The sequence below is a fragment of the Poecilia formosa genome, unplaced genomic scaffold (assembly GCF_000485575.1).
Source record: "Poecilia formosa unplaced genomic scaffold, Poecilia_formosa-5.1.2 Scaffold61, whole genome shotgun sequence".
Classification (NCBI taxonomy): Eukaryota; Metazoa; Chordata; class Actinopteri; order Cyprinodontiformes; family Poeciliidae; genus Poecilia; species Poecilia formosa.
The window spans coordinates 800,216-815,903 of record NW_006800000.1 but is presented as its reverse complement, the minus strand read 5'-3'; the positions used below and the strand labels follow the sequence as shown (position 1 = coordinate 815,903).

Sequence of the window (15,688 nt, the reverse complement as noted above, 5' to 3'; positions counted from 1 at the left end):
CTGAAATGAGGACAGTTGGAAGAGCAAGGGCAGAAAAAAACGTAACAGATAAACTTCTCCAAATCTCTTTTAGGCCAAAACAATCAGGTCAATTACACTGTGAGAGTCCGCTTTTAAAATAAAAAATACATAAGAAATCAGAGACGCATTAATCAGCACTCTCCTCTGGGCAGATTGTTGAAACACTTTTTCTTACTCCCAGCAGAGACCTCAACAGTGGGGAAAAAAATAAATTGACATAATTATTAATCAGAAGAGAATTCAGGATTTATGATCCATTCTTTTTCTAGTGCACACCTGCACACTTTCCTCTGGGAACTATTTAACACAACATGAAGACACTCAGTTCATACAGTATTTTATGCACTTTACTTAAAAGAAATATAAGTTAGTATATTGGAATATAACAAAATTAATATGCAGTCAGTGGAAAAAGAAAAAAAAAACATTTTCATGAATGTCAATACAGAAAAAAAAAACTAAGTTTTTTTTTTTTCCTGTTTGGCTTCACACAGAACTGTACAGGAACTTATTAAATCCTGTTCAACAAGAGAACAACATTTAAACAATGTCGTTTGCTCATTGAGGTTTGTACCTCATCCTGAAAGTACAGCACTTTCAGGATGAGGTTTGAACCTTGACTGGGCTGCTGTAGATTTATTGCAGGACTTTCTTTCAGATCATTCTTTCATACGATTTTCACGTATCACACCTCATGGTCAATTTAAACATGTAGTCGTCCCACCACAGATCTTAATTTCTGAGATCAGTAATCTGCTCAAAACACCAGTCAGAGCTGGTCAGACATGCCGATCATTTAATTAGGCACATTTAATCAGCAGCACCTGGTTTTTACTTTTACTCTTAGATCCTATGGAAGCAGCTAGAGTCACAGCTTCTCCATTGTATTTTGTCATGCGATTTGTAAAACAAGGTCAAATTTAAGTATTTTGAGAACCTGGAACGGATCAGGTTATGTTTGTTATAGTCCGAAGCACAAGGCAATAGAATCAAAAGAGGATGCACTTTTCATCCAACTAGTTCTGGTTTCAAATCATATCTGCAACTGTTTTCACAACTCCAGTATATATCACAACCCTTCAAAGTCTTCATGAGCAAAGAAGAAAAACAATAGTTACTCAATACAACAAAAGTTCTAGTAAGAGTCCTTGCAGCACAAAAGACTGAGTGTGAAAATCAGCTTTTCTCCACACGTCTATTAATAATAAAAGGTGTAGATATGCAGGGACTTGCAGTTTGTGTTAATATCTGTTACTTTCACTTACAATGGTTTTCTGTTGTCAAATCACTGAATTGTCATTGTGCAGAATAACCCTACACCAATATTATCACAAGTGGATTTCTAGCAGTGATTATTAGATTACTGCAAAATATGAATTTGATTTGTTCCACGTTCAATTAGACAAAATTATCTTACCAGGTTAATGTATGGTGGCATTCAAATATATTTTGTCCTTTTAAAACACACAAAAAATATACAACTTATGGAAGCTGGCAAAACGTTAGGAAAATAAACCTATCCCAATTTGTAATGAAATATCTGTGCCTTATTAAGCAGCTCTTGCTTTCAATCAACATAAAATTAAAACTCTGAATCGTAAAACGTCTGAAAAGGACAGGAAGCAAGCACTCAAAGACATGCTTTGATAACTGTAGATTTTGTTTACATTTAAATGGCGTTTTGACTAAATTCCGAGAGGTTAGAGTCCTTGTCAAACTGCGTTTTGACTAAAGTCCAAAGGGTTGGAGTCCCAGTTGACGGCGTCTCAACTAAAGTTCTACAGCTTTTTATTTCTCTTTCTCACCGTTTACATTTTAATTATGTTTTTTAAATCTCTTTCTCACATGCTGTTTTTATTTTAATTATGTAAAGCACTTTGAAATGCCTTGCTGCTGAAATGTGCTATACAAATAAAATTTGATTGATTTTTGATTGAATTAAAAGCAGCATCTACAAAATATTGTCTTGGCAATATTTATTTTTGTAATCTACCAGGCCTAACATTACAGTGACAAATGCCATTTACAACTCTAAAACATAATGTACTATTTTGATCATGCTAATCGTGTGCTATAATCAATACAAGCCAACTATTTCTCTGCATTTTATTGATTCAGACTCAAACAACATTGGTTCGTATGAGACCAATTTTAGAATGTGCAAATCATAAATCAGTCAATCGCTGCATCACCAAGTTTCATATGAATGGCTGTCATATTAGATTTTGATGTTGGAGATGGTGGAAGACCTCCAAACTTCAATGTCATAATTTCAACTTTAGAGGTCATTCAAATTGACTTTTCCCCCCAAAAATGGGACACTGACTCCATTGTCTGATTACACCTTGAAATCAAACACAAGTCCAAATTTGAACTGGTCATCAAAAGTACAGAGTTTCCTACAAAAAAAATACAAAATAATCCCAAAGCATCCCAGAACACTTGCAGACATTAAACATGTGTTCGGGGCAATAATGTGATAAAATAACGATAGTTTATTTTTCAAAGTTTATTGTGTGTTCCAAATTAGAAGTCAGTATTACATTATGCTATGTACTTCATACTGTAATGGTCAATAACAAAGTTGTCTTATTCCATATAGTGAAATGTGTAAACAGCATCATAACTTTTTATATTTCCGTCCAAGTAGTGGGTCAGAGAGGTCAATAAAGCACCAGAATAATCCTTATATTGATAAATCATCAATTTGTGCAGTGATGACAACAAAATCCAGCCAATCGATGATGCAATCAGCTTTGCGCAGTCAGTAATGAGTGTAGGGCTCTTTGAGTCTAATTTCACAGAAGACGACTAATGTCTCAGTGTTCCATCCTCACTAATAGCTGTTGCCTCCTTAGGGGCCTTCCCATCCATCAACCAAGAGGATGTCAGCCTATTAGCGGTGCAGTTTGGCCGCTACTGTTGACATTAGCAGATGCACTTATTGTTCTCGCAAAAGTCAAATGCTTAGATATTATGATGACTTATAAGTGCACAGCAATTTGTTTGTCTTTTCTTTGTGTCGTTGTTTGCTTACAGTAATTCTGCTAAAACTACAAGAAAACCAAAAGGAAATCTGAAATGCATCTGAATGCAGATTTGGGATACTGTTATGAAAAAGGTATAAAAAAAAAAAGGTTAAAGGTGCACCTTATTTAGGAAAGCAATTATTAATTAAAAATGATCCATACAGTAACTATTCAAAAGCCCAAGCTTAAATTCAGCGCATTGCAAAAGTATTAATACGACTTAAACTTTTCCACATTTTGGAAAAACTACAAACCTCGGTATCTTTACTGGGTTTTATATGTGACAAAACAAGTGTTATAGAATATAGTGCATAATTATAAAGTTGAAGGAATAGGATACATTGTTTTCAGGATTTTCTTCTCATTTTTTTTTTACAAATGAAAATCTGAAAAGCATGGTAAGGGTTTGCATTTACCACACATCTATCTTTCGCAAAACCACGTTTTGCAGCAAAAATAGATTCAATTCTTTGGTGCAACACCTCTATCACCTACGCACATCTAAAGATTGAAACTTTAACTCATTCTTCTTTGCTAGTCTTAAACCAGATGAGACTGGATAGACGATGTCAGGAAATCTAAAATTTAAAAACTTGCCACAGGTTCTCAGAATGGCCTAGTTAATGTCCAAACACAAATACTTTTAACAGGTCATAAATATATGACCTGAACCATTTCATTGTAGCTGCAATTTCATACTTGGGGTTATTTATCTGTCTTTCACATCAACTCGAAACAGGTTTGCAGACGGTGCAGAAAGAAAGCTCCCACGGCGCATGATTCAGTTAATACTGTATTCCACTTTCTTAAAAATAACACATTTTTACAGTGCACAACTAACAGTTGTCCTGTCAACAGGTTCTCTCTCCTGTCCTGTGGATCTGTGTAGCTCCTCCAAAGTTACTATGGGTCTCTTTCGCTATGAAAGTCCCCAGTCTGTTAGTCTATTAGGGTAAAAATAAAAATAAATAAATAAATAAAAAATCTTGGTAGGTTTGCAACATTTATAGTTTTTGATGGCTGAATGATACTCAGAGATATTTAAAGCTTTAGATATTGTTTCAGGACCTAACAATGCTTAAGCCCCTTTACAACATCATACGTGATCAGTCTGATGTGTCCCTTAGTCTTCATGATGCCGTTTTCTCACCAATGTTCTCACAAAACAGCTGGATTTATCCTGAGATTACATTGCACACAGGCGGATGCCATGTGCCAATTAAGTGACTTCTGTAGGCATTTGGTAGCACCAGATTTTATAAAAGGGCAACAGAGAAAACAGAACTTATCACAAAATGAATGCCACGCTTTTTAGATTTCTGTGCAGAAAATAAGTTAAAGCTATGAGTACTTTTCTGTTCATTTTAGCGTCATAGTTATATTTTATTTTGGTCCATGATATAAAATCAAACAGAAACACACTGGTTTCTAGTCCTAATATGACAAAATGTGGCAAAGTTCAAAGGGTAGGAATAATTTTGCAAAGTATTGCAAAATAACTGGTTTAACATTGAGCTTTTACATGTCTTTCCCCCTCCAAAATTCACACACACTTACACGGCGCCTTCAATTAATTATTTGTAGCTTGTTTTCTTCGCAGTCATACCCTGATTAGCATTACAGATTCATGGTGTTCATAGTTCATTAAATAAACTTTGACCAGTGAAGTGGCTGTTGAGTCTAACACTCTCCTTGCAACTTAAAGGTGGTAACTCAGCGCCAGAGTTAGATTAGAGTAGATTAGCCAAGAATTTTAAATCTCAGCAAGTTATTTAATTGTGTCTGGTCAGCGGTTCAAGAAGGACAGCTAAGACAGAAGAAGAGATGAGGGAAACTGCAAGCCCGAATTTGCTTTTAAAAAGAGGTTTCTCTAACGCAACAATCCAAGTAAATACTGTTGAAATAAGAATAAGACTATTTAAATTTTTGGATGTCAATGTATATTTTGTTTGCTTTATGATTTGCCATACGTCCTAAACCCCATTGATACCAAAATGCATTATAATATATTGAGTGCAGACACAGAAAGAAGAACATGAAGAATAACCTGACCTTACAGCGACATTTGAAAGATTGTGATAGAGAATAAAATACATTGATTATTTCAAAAATAGCACCCAACACTGAATCTTTCTAAAGATGATACTGATCAATAAAACTGAACTGAAAATGGCCAAACACACTTCCAAGTCTGGCTCCCGTTCCACTGAACATGATGTGCCCTCTTCTAAATGTGAAAGAGAATACATTTCAGCAGAGATCCTGTACTCCTGTGCTCCAGTATGCGATACGTACTCCATGATTCGCTCCATGAGTCTCCTTGGTACTGTTCAGTGAAAATTAAAAACCAATTCATTATTGATGCAGTGGGAGTGGGGGAGAAGCTTCCCAATATTAATAATGAGTTGAAGTTTCACTTTGTATTGAGAACCTTCCTCCTCAAGCAGTGAATAAAGCCAGTGTTAAGCCTAAAGCACAGGACACATCTTTCTGTCTGCATAAAAACCCAAATCTAAATGTCCAGAACCTGACCCTCTATGGTATCTCTACTAATCAAGCAAACACTTCCATCCTAAACTGCTGCTCTAGACTCTGCTATGATATGCATTCGGCATGAGTCATCCAAACTAAAACTCCCATCCCGAGTGTCTCCATCTGCAACCAAATGACATATGTGTTTTTTGCTGCATCTGAGCAAATGTTTTGTGCCCCAAACACAGTGTGCTCCTGTGTGCCAGGCCGATTCCCACGTGACTACGTAACAATGAAGCAACAACAATGCCAGGGCTCCCAGTATTTCCCGATGGCTTTGTCCCCGATAGAGATAAACAACGACAAGGTATGCTGTGGCTTATCTAGACTGTTTGAAAGATGGTTGCATTTGAACATCAAGCAAAAAAAAAAAAAAAAATCTAATTTCTATTTAAACATCTATGTACATCTCTCAGCTGAGTGATGTAAACAGCAAATATGTGTGTAGTTCCCATTGCTGCAAAGCATTGCATTGAGAACTCCCCTGCTCTCAGTGCTCAAATATCTACGGAAACACGGCCAAATAGAGCAATAAACCACAGTGCCGAGAGAGCCAATGACACTAGATCGGGATCTAAAACCAGAGGGCCAGCACTGGTTTCCATTCCTTGTTTTGTTCAAAGTAGGTTGATCTGGTATGACTAGCAGCTGGTGTTTTAGTTTCCCACTCCTCCATCTCACACAGCGAGCCTGCTGCAGCAACAGCAGCATCAAGAACAAGCTGTGGCACACAGACTGCTGCTCGCAGCCTCATTATTTTTACCACACTCCCTACCTGTGTAACCTGCTCATCTATCACCTCAATATGCACGGCAAGTAAACACCCAAGCTGTCCATCGAGCATTTCCAAACACGCGGATCTTAGAAACTGGTTTTGAAAACAAACAAACAGCTGACAAATACAAATCCACTATCACAACAGAGACACACGAGTGTGTACTTTGAAGGACGTGGAAGATCAGATGAACAGAAGAGCTTTATAATCTTCTAATCTCAAGACATATGCTTGTTGATTGAGATTATGCTTGTTGCCAAGCATTGCACTCTAATTTCTGTAATAACATGAAAGTAACGCCTAAATCTACATTTCTAATTGTGTGTACTTATGAATGTTTTTATGTACCTCTTAAAACTAAATAGTATTAAAAAATTAAATGTGAGTCAATGCTGCAAAATGATAGTTCCATCACAGACATTTTGACATTTCAATGCCATAAGAAATTGGGTCACCATACAGCTGTGTCTTAAACCAATGTTAAGAGTCCAGTTAACAGTAAGAATGTGGTTCTGGAGTTCGTTTTAAACTGAGTTGTAGCAAAACAAAGTGCGTTGTCATTTCCTTTGGTTTTTGGTGGTGACAATCTTAAATCCAAACATGTAAATTTGGTCGTAGCTGAGGGCTAATAACCCTCACTTATAAAGTACTTATAAGTGTCTATAACTAAAGTGTAAGTTCTTTAGTAGCTTTTGCAAAACTAAAAAAAAAAAAAAAAAATTTAAAATGTACTTGAAAGTCCTTGGCAATGACAGCTTACAATGTCTACTGTTTGCAGTTCTGGTTTCAGGCATTGCTGAAGCATGATTTTGATCCATTTTCCACACAAAATGTCTGTGGAAGATGACAGACATTTCCACAGACATTTGGGGAAATGTCTGTGGAAATGACACAGACATTTCTGGTGTCCGCTTCTGTACTCTGATATCAACTCAGTCTGTAGCTCTTTAATAGGATTTATTTTCTTGAGATTTTGGCTGTGGAGATTTACCAATTCTCTTGGTAGTTTGGGACAATGTGTGTCAAACATCATAATTTTCCATTATTGGGCGTTTTGGCAACGATAAAGTTGAGAGGGGTGAAGAGAGCACTTCCACACATCTTCTCATGTTTCTTGTTAGGTTGTTGAGAAACCTTTTCAAAATTAAAATTAAACTGGTCCAAATTAGGAAAAATGAGACCGATACGGTTTCTAAATACAGACGGGTTTTAGATATTTTTTATGAGTTTCAATGCGTTTAATTTTATTCATGCTCTTACTGCTTATTTCCTGAGGTCATTCTACTTTATTACACAAAGTGGGGCAACGTTGTTTTGATTTCTCTGCATGAAATGATGGGGTGTTACAGATATATGGCATGAGTCTCATGTCAATAGGCCACAGGCATAACTTTAACCAGTTCCACACTTCTCTCATTGTGTGTATGCACCATTTACTTTGTGCAGCACTGAAATAACTACATGTGGAATATTTACAGAACATCATAATTAGTTCTTCGCAAAAACTGTGTGGAACAAGTTGCGACTTGAAATGAATGACTAATTGCATTTCTGTCATTTCAAACAGCCGCAAAAACATGTGAACCAGAAACGCAGGGCTAATGCTAATAGAACTTAGTGCTAAACAGTCAAAAGAGACAGACATTGTCCTCAACTCAGCCATAGGGTTAAGTGCAACCACTGTGAGTCAAGTATCACGTGGAGAGAGCCATCCTGTTCATGACCATACACGGCTTACCCACAGGTTGAGAACTTGCCTGCGCTGGTGGGTGTTGTGGATGCAATTTATGCATGTTCCTTTAATACCTTCACAAACGGGCAACTCTTTCAAGTTGTTTAGTAACTGCCAAACAAACAGAGATATAGAAACTCTTGAATACTTCCTGTTTTCTAATCTATTCAAACTTTCATTTTGAAAACGGCTCAAAATTTGAGCTTGCTTCATAAGCCACTTAAAAGCTCATGGAGTAGCTTACAATGTCTTGAAACAATCAAATAAAGATCGACTGCATATTTTAATAAAACCACAGAAGAGCTGATCACACTTTTCCTGGCTGATTCAGATTTCCAGTTTTTTTTTTTTATTTACTCTGATCTGCCAATTTCTACTTTTTAATTCTTAAGGGCTATAGCACATAAAGTTTTAAATCCAACAGAAAATGAAAGGATTACAAGATTATCCCCATTCATGCACCAAAGCACGTCCCAAGGGTTTTTTTTTTTTTTTATGTATTCCCATTGATGTGTCAGAGTAAATCGTCTAGGCTGATGAAAGAGGAAAACCAACTTCTGTGTTTTCAGCATCCAACCTAATGATCACCAATCAGAGAAAATCACCCAATTCTGATCTCTTGTTGATTGATGCATCTCAAAACACATTTTTATCAAGAGAAGTGGTTTCCCAGTATTGCAACCAGCCTATCTTATTGTTATAACAGAACGTTACGACTCTAATTTCTGCTCGAGACGGTAAAGGCAGGCTGAAAATGGCCTGGCATGTTGTCGAGTGCTGGGCAGACAGGCCACTAAGAATCTCTGCAGAAAACGTTGAAGTTATGTTGGTTTGGCATGACTGTATGTGCGCAGAGCTGTCCCAAATCTCTACCTCCTCTGCTCGCTGCCATCCATCCATCTGCTCCAGTCTGTCTCTTTTGTGCCTGGGTCAGAGTTTCACACTGCTCAGATCAAGATTCTCTCCGGCATTTGTCACACTGTTCGCTCTTCTGTTGCTGCCGTCTTTAATTATCCCATCCCTCCCCATTGTGTCACACCAGAGCGGCTTTCTGTCCATCCTAAAGAATCTCACCCTCTCCTATCTACATCTCACCCTCTTTCTTTCGCATCTTCCTTCTTCCCATCCTCACGCTCGCTCCTACCCACACACTCATTCAGTATTCAATATTTTAGAGGACATTTATGAGCATGAAAGTGAGCATGTGCATCTGCACCATTTTTGGTGCAGAGGAAACCTACATTTCCCCCCACTCTAGCCTTCCCCGACCCCCTCCTCTTCCTTATCTAGCTAATCCAGATTCGGGTTTTGGTTGCGTGCTGCTCATCTTTTTTTAGCCTGAAAGCCATGTGCCACTCACTCCTACTCTCCCTCTGCCTCTTTCTCCATCTTTTTCTCCCACTACCACCCACTCAATCCCTTTCACCTCTTCCCACTCCATTTTCTCTTCCTTCAGTCGATGTGATAGTATGCGCAGCAGAGATTGCATGTGCATGCATAAATGTTGTGTTTGCGTGTATTCGACTGTGCGTCAGGATGGTAACATATGTGGTCTGCCATCCTGTCTGTGCTACACTGCCCACAAACATGCAGGGCTTCATTTGTGATTTTATCTGGTCAAATACCAAGAACAAAAAAAATGCAGCTTTTTCCCCCTCCATGCAACACTTCACTGCAGCTACAGGTTTTCAGCAGTGTGTTGAATTTTTCATGTCTTATTGATATTTTTCAATGCAGGTGCTCACAGATTTCTGCAATTTACAGATTGTGATATGCAGACAAGCTAAAGACACCAGTTTGGAAAAAAAAGCTATGTGTGCATCATCACTAAAAAGCAGTGTGTAATTACTTGTTTGCAGTAGACATGAGTTGGGATCAAATTCTTACAGAATGACAACCTTGAGTAAAAATACAATAATTTTACAGTATCTGCCCAAAAAAGCAACCAATTAAAATGTAATAAGATTATAATCTTATCCATAAAATATACCTGAAATTTGATTTTTTTTTTTTTAAAAAAAGGTAAAGAACTAGAATACCTTTAAAAATAAAAAATAAAATTAAAAACCCAGGTGACTCCTCCACTTTCTGTGGTATTTTAATAAAATCTGGCAATTTAAAGCCTAGGTGTGGAATGATAACAAATTGTGTCATACTTGGAGCCAAAACTTTTTAAAACATTGGCATACCTTGACACGGACAACTACTGCATGTCTACTTTCCAGAGTCTCACCCATTCATCGTATTCAAAAGAAATGCAAGTAAAAGAGTACAGAAATGCAAACTAATGGGATATAACAGATGATTTTTAACTAACGCAAATGTGTGCATTTTATTGCTTGTAATTGCTTGTGAATATGTTTCTCTTGTCTGAGATGCACACTGTTTCTGTTCTCTCACCTCTGTACCCCACCGCAGATTTTAAAAATTTGGTTCATTTGGGTCATTATAGGGAAAGCATGAAATGCAGTTTGCAGTGTCTTTGAAAAGAGTACAGATTTCTATTCAAATTTTAGGTCAGATTTTCCTAAAATCTGCATCCCTTGGTTAAAGCCATAGCTAGTAGCAAGGATGCTACAAAGGGGTAAAAAAAATAATAATAAATTGCACAAAGAAAAACGCCCAAAAAATGCACATTATCCATAGACGTGCTGAACTAAGTCGTCAATAATTAGAGAAATTATGGAAACACAATAAAAAAAAGCTGGTCAGGGAAACTGACAAGAAAGAGACTGCACAAATTTCCAACAAGTTCTGATTGAAAATGTGAAATACTCTAAATATTAAACATTTTTGGCCCCTGAACTTCAGGTGTCAGCTGGAAAAATTAGGACAGACAATTAGCTTAAATCATCAAAACAAATTCTTCTCAGGAAAAAAAAAAGAAGGGCCAAGTCAAGAGTACAGACTTGGATTTAACACAAACAGGCTTTTCTGTTGAGACTAATAAAAGAAAGTTGATGGTTTTGTGCAAGATTAGTCGCATCTGCCCACTTGGAGAAATTCTATTCGAGATCAATGACGTCACATGATTGCCGATAGCATTTCTTTCCCCCAAAACGTTTTGGCAGAGTGTGAATAACGCCATCTGTTTCTCTCATTTAGTAGAGCAAACTAAGGTTTCATTTCATTAGTAAATGATAAAGTCGAGTTAGCCTATGCAGTACTCAATCCCTGAGCCGTATGGAAACTACTTACCTACAAACTCATGAACATGGTACGTTTATATTCCAGCAACAAAAATGATTAAAGATACAAATTTCCTGTTGGAATCAATGTTCAATACCGCTTTTATATTTAATGTTTAAAACCATTCCAATATTGTCTACATGGTCTAAGATATTCCCCATCAAAGTCATGTAAGGTAAGAAAGGACAAAAATGCAAAAACCTTCAAGAAAACCTGAAAAGCAATAGTGATGACTGAAGGTAAAATGTATTAATTCTTGTATTTTAGTTTACAACTCAACAGAAATTTCAAATGGCTTCCGTTTAAAGCACTGACTGCAGCCTGGTGAGTTACAGCTTTACTAATCAGTTGTTATGCAACGGTAGTATATTTAGTTGCATTACACCTGTGCTTACTGACCTACTTATTGATCTAAAAAAATTATTAATCTCTGATCTATGGATGAAACACGACTTCACACACTCAACTATACACCTGCTCAGAGTTAAGGGGGCTCCCGAGAAGAACAAATGAGCCATGATTTCTTTGCATTTGTTTAAGCAGCAAACACTGAAAAAGAACCACTTGAATGGCTGATCTACTGCCTGCTACCTCGTCTTCAGAGCAGGATCAGTCTTTAATTAGCCGAGAAGACAAAAACCCGAGCTTGGTCCTATTAAATCAGATTAAATTAATGAGCAGTGGCAGGCCGTCAGGGTTTTCAAGGTATTCAGAGAAAAAGCCCCAAGTATACACAGAAATTAAGTAATATTTTATGCAACAATTTTTGACGTAATTTAAAATAGCAAATGACTTCCTTATACAACATAACTGTGTGAAGTGACCGACCTATGTTTCTTTCTGTGTAATTACCACCAGGATCACATCAAATAACAGTGATTCTGATTAAATAATAGTTGTTGATTTTTTAATAGTCTTTCAATTATATTAACAGTGAACCAGATTTTGCTGTTTAATAACCCAAAAGCTGAAAATAATTTGAATCATTACTTTTACTGTTAAAAGTATGCAAATACTTTTACAGTTAAAAGTATGCAAATATCGTATACTTTTGAAGTGAAGTAACCTTTTTACTGTAGCTGAGTGGATTTTTGGAGAAGTGCTTGTTTGAGGCTCTGATTATATTCAGACAAAGGCATATAGCCCAAAACAAGTGATGATTTTAAAATGCTTTTTATTTTGACTTTTATAATAATTGCAAGGAATTCTACAAAATGTTGTCATCACCCATAATGATCAGTCGACGTTTCGCTTACCGATTGAAGATATTCTAGCTGAGCTAGAGATGTTTTTTTTTTTTTTGTTGTTTTTTTTTTTTGCCTGAGACTGAGCTGGCGCTATAGTGGAGGAATCCAATCAAATCCAATTCATTGTCAGTTAAAATAGAATACAATACAATTCAGTAAAATAGAAACAGCTTTTATTGTTCCGCAAAGAGGACATTCAGGTGTTACTTGATTTTAAACTTTTCCCTTTTCAACAAAGTGATGCCATAAAAAAAAAAGTTATAATACGCTGCATTAATCCTGATTCATACGCAATTTTCAGGTTTGTAACTGTAAATAATGTTAGCAAGATTGCTTTAGTTGGAGCTTATAGTCATCAGTTCCAACTGTGATCTGCCTGCCTCACTGGTGGTATTGGTGAGGCAGCAGCGTTCCTCAGGAATCGCGCCATTTGGATGGAGATTGCTTAACTGTGAAAGCCACAGTTCGTCACTTTTAATGAGCCACTAGTGAGAAGTGGGAGCTGGTTTGCAGCACAAGAGGAAGTGGCATCTGAAATATCCCCTTGTCAGAAACTGACAAAGCAAGAATATATGCCTTCTTCCCTTACACTGATACAATATAAATTGTGCGGACTGTATGTATTCAGTCCTATATCACTGCATGCTTCCACAACCAAAAATATAACATAAGCTCTCTGTGTAAAGCAACTGTCAATTTTAACATACCAGTAAATTCAACTAGTAGACTGATAAAGAGAGTTAACTGGGTTAATTTTGAGGTCTGACCTGCTAATTACAGGTTTTTAATTCTAAGAACTAACACTTCAAAGCCATCTGCTACGGGTTTTATTGTGGGACGTAGTAATTTCATTTCAAGAGAAAAAAAAAAAAGAATATTTTTTTTTTCATTTATACATCAAAGTAAATGAGCCTCGTATCTTGTTTTTATGAAACTGTATGTGTATGTTGTGTCACTTTTGTAATCTGATGAGAAGGGAGAGGGGGGGACTTAAAATTTTAGAAAATGAAACCTCCCAATCATCAAAGGGAACTAATCCAAGGAAAATTAGCTGATTGATTGGTGCATCTCTAAAATCAATTGATCTACAATCATCTATGCTCCAACACTGCATGAGAGACATACATGAACAATCTGTCAGGGAAATGACCACACATTCTCTACACAAGTTGCAAAAAGATGGGATCTTTTTACAGATCCAGGTTGGAATAACATCCCTTGCTTAACCAGTTCTGAACAAACTTTAAGCTAGGCTAAAGTTTTGCTGTAAATAAGCGGCGGGTGTGGGTCTGCTGATGTTTCAGTATCTTTTACAACTTAAACAATTAAAGAATGCGCTTATGGTTAACTGCAGCTCTGGGGTGCAGCAGCATTTTTATGTGTAAATCCAACAAGTCGATCTTTGGGAATCAGTGTCCATTGTAGTCTATTCAGCAGGGCATGGAGAAGAGCACAGAAATGTGTTCCAACCAGCCATGAAACTCGGTTTGAAAGCTGGGTCACACTACTTGCTGTGCTGCCTTGTGTGTGTGTGTGTGTGTGTGTGCGTGTGTGTATATAGCTAGAGGCAGCGCAACAATGCTCAGTATCGTCATCGTGTTACTGCCGCTCACCTGTGTTTTGACGATGCCTAGCCGAGACCCACTGCATCGGTTCCGCTCTCTTTCCCATATCCTTCCGACAGTCCTGCTCGTTCGCACACCGGATCACCGGTCAGGCAGGGTGAATTTTGAAATGTCTCACCGTTTGATATAAAATAACCATGCAGACGTCATTGCAACCACCGACACATGAATGGACCCCCAACACATCAAAGCCGTGGAGCCTCCTCGGTTATCTACCGGGTGCCAGGTAGACCCGACACATACCATCCAGCAGCCAAATTAATTACACAACCGCGTCGACGGCGTTCGGAACTGACAGCTCGGTCCTCCGCCTGATTTGCAACACGGCTGCGGCTCTTCATGGAGCAGCGTGGATCATTTCCCATTCCCTTTCGTCAACGCTCGGCATGATGATTCCTGCTTGATGGAAGATAGAAAATCCCTTGGTTTTTTTCACGACCAGGACGAGCTCTTCTCCGGGGTTTTGTGGTGTAGTTTAGTGGCTTGAGTGTGCCATCAGCCGGACAACTCCCGAATCTTGTCACGGACTAAAACGGAGGCAGCCTTATTCCGACAATCAAGCCCATCCCCTGAGATATTCCCCACCGAAATATACGTACTAACTTGCTATTCCCCGTCTGCGGAGAGCTGCGTAAACGCCGTGAATGGCTAGTTTACGTTTAGCTTTATGAACCGTTCGCTGTGGACAGTTTGGGAATCTTGCGGAGAAATGGCGACACCAGTGGTTTGTGGATACCAGGGAACTGGTTCAAATAGAGTAGTGTGTGTTGAGGGATTGCCGCTCCCCTCTGTGATGTCATCCAGAAAACCCTATGGAAGATCCGACAACGTGTGTTGTTTTTCTGTTCTTTTGTCAGAAAGCAAGCTGTCTTTCCTGAAGGATATGATTAAAAATATGACAGTAAATTGCTTTAAAAAAAAAATAAAAAAGAAGAAGACAGACTTCTGGAACAAACCCGTCCTTTTAAGGTTCTGCGCATGCTCATGACCTATGGCGGTGTTTTTCGGCGTTTGTCGTTTCCACAGTGACGACATAGCGATGCAGGAAGGATACCAACTGTGATGTGAAAATCAATTTATAAAACTGATTTTTCTTTTTGCGTAAAATCAACGTGGAAACGTTTTTACGTAAAAACAACGTTTTTAGAAACAAACGCATGTGAAATCATGCAATATACTTTGTGTTTGGGAATTAGGCTACAGTAAATTACTAAAGACTAAAGTAAACATTTCGTTGGTGCTGATTCACAGCGAGCCCGATGTGTTCCATCTAGAGACTGTCACATCTGACTAGTCAGGACAACAGATTTTAACAATATACCCACCAAAGTGCGTGATTAGAAAATAATACAGAATAGAAGGATTCTTTGTATCTCAGTAGGAAGATAGCAGCAACATCAAAGGCAACAACACACACATTCAACTGAGTTATTACAGATATAAAAGAAGAAAGCAGAAATGTGATGGGAATTTGTTCAACATCACTTATCTATTCTTTTTTTCCAACACTATCTATCTATCTATCTATCTATCTATCT

The 15,688-nt window shown here is 37.7% G+C and overlaps 1 protein-coding gene across 3 annotated transcripts in view; it reads right to left on the bottom strand.

Moving 5' to 3' along the window:
• dagla (diacylglycerol lipase, alpha) overlaps positions 1 to 15,641 on the bottom strand; it is a 39,988-nt gene extending 24,347 nt beyond the window's left edge. The window contains exon 1 of one of the 3 annotated variants that reach the window (XM_016672463.1): positions 14,139 to 15,641. The gene's annotated coding sequence lies outside the window, so the exon portion shown is untranslated. The remainder of the gene's footprint in view (positions 1 to 14,138) is intronic. The other 2 variants (XM_007554051.2, XM_007554050.2) reach the window with 2 other exon arrangements.
• Between the last annotated feature and the right edge of the window lie 47 nt (positions 15,642 to 15,688).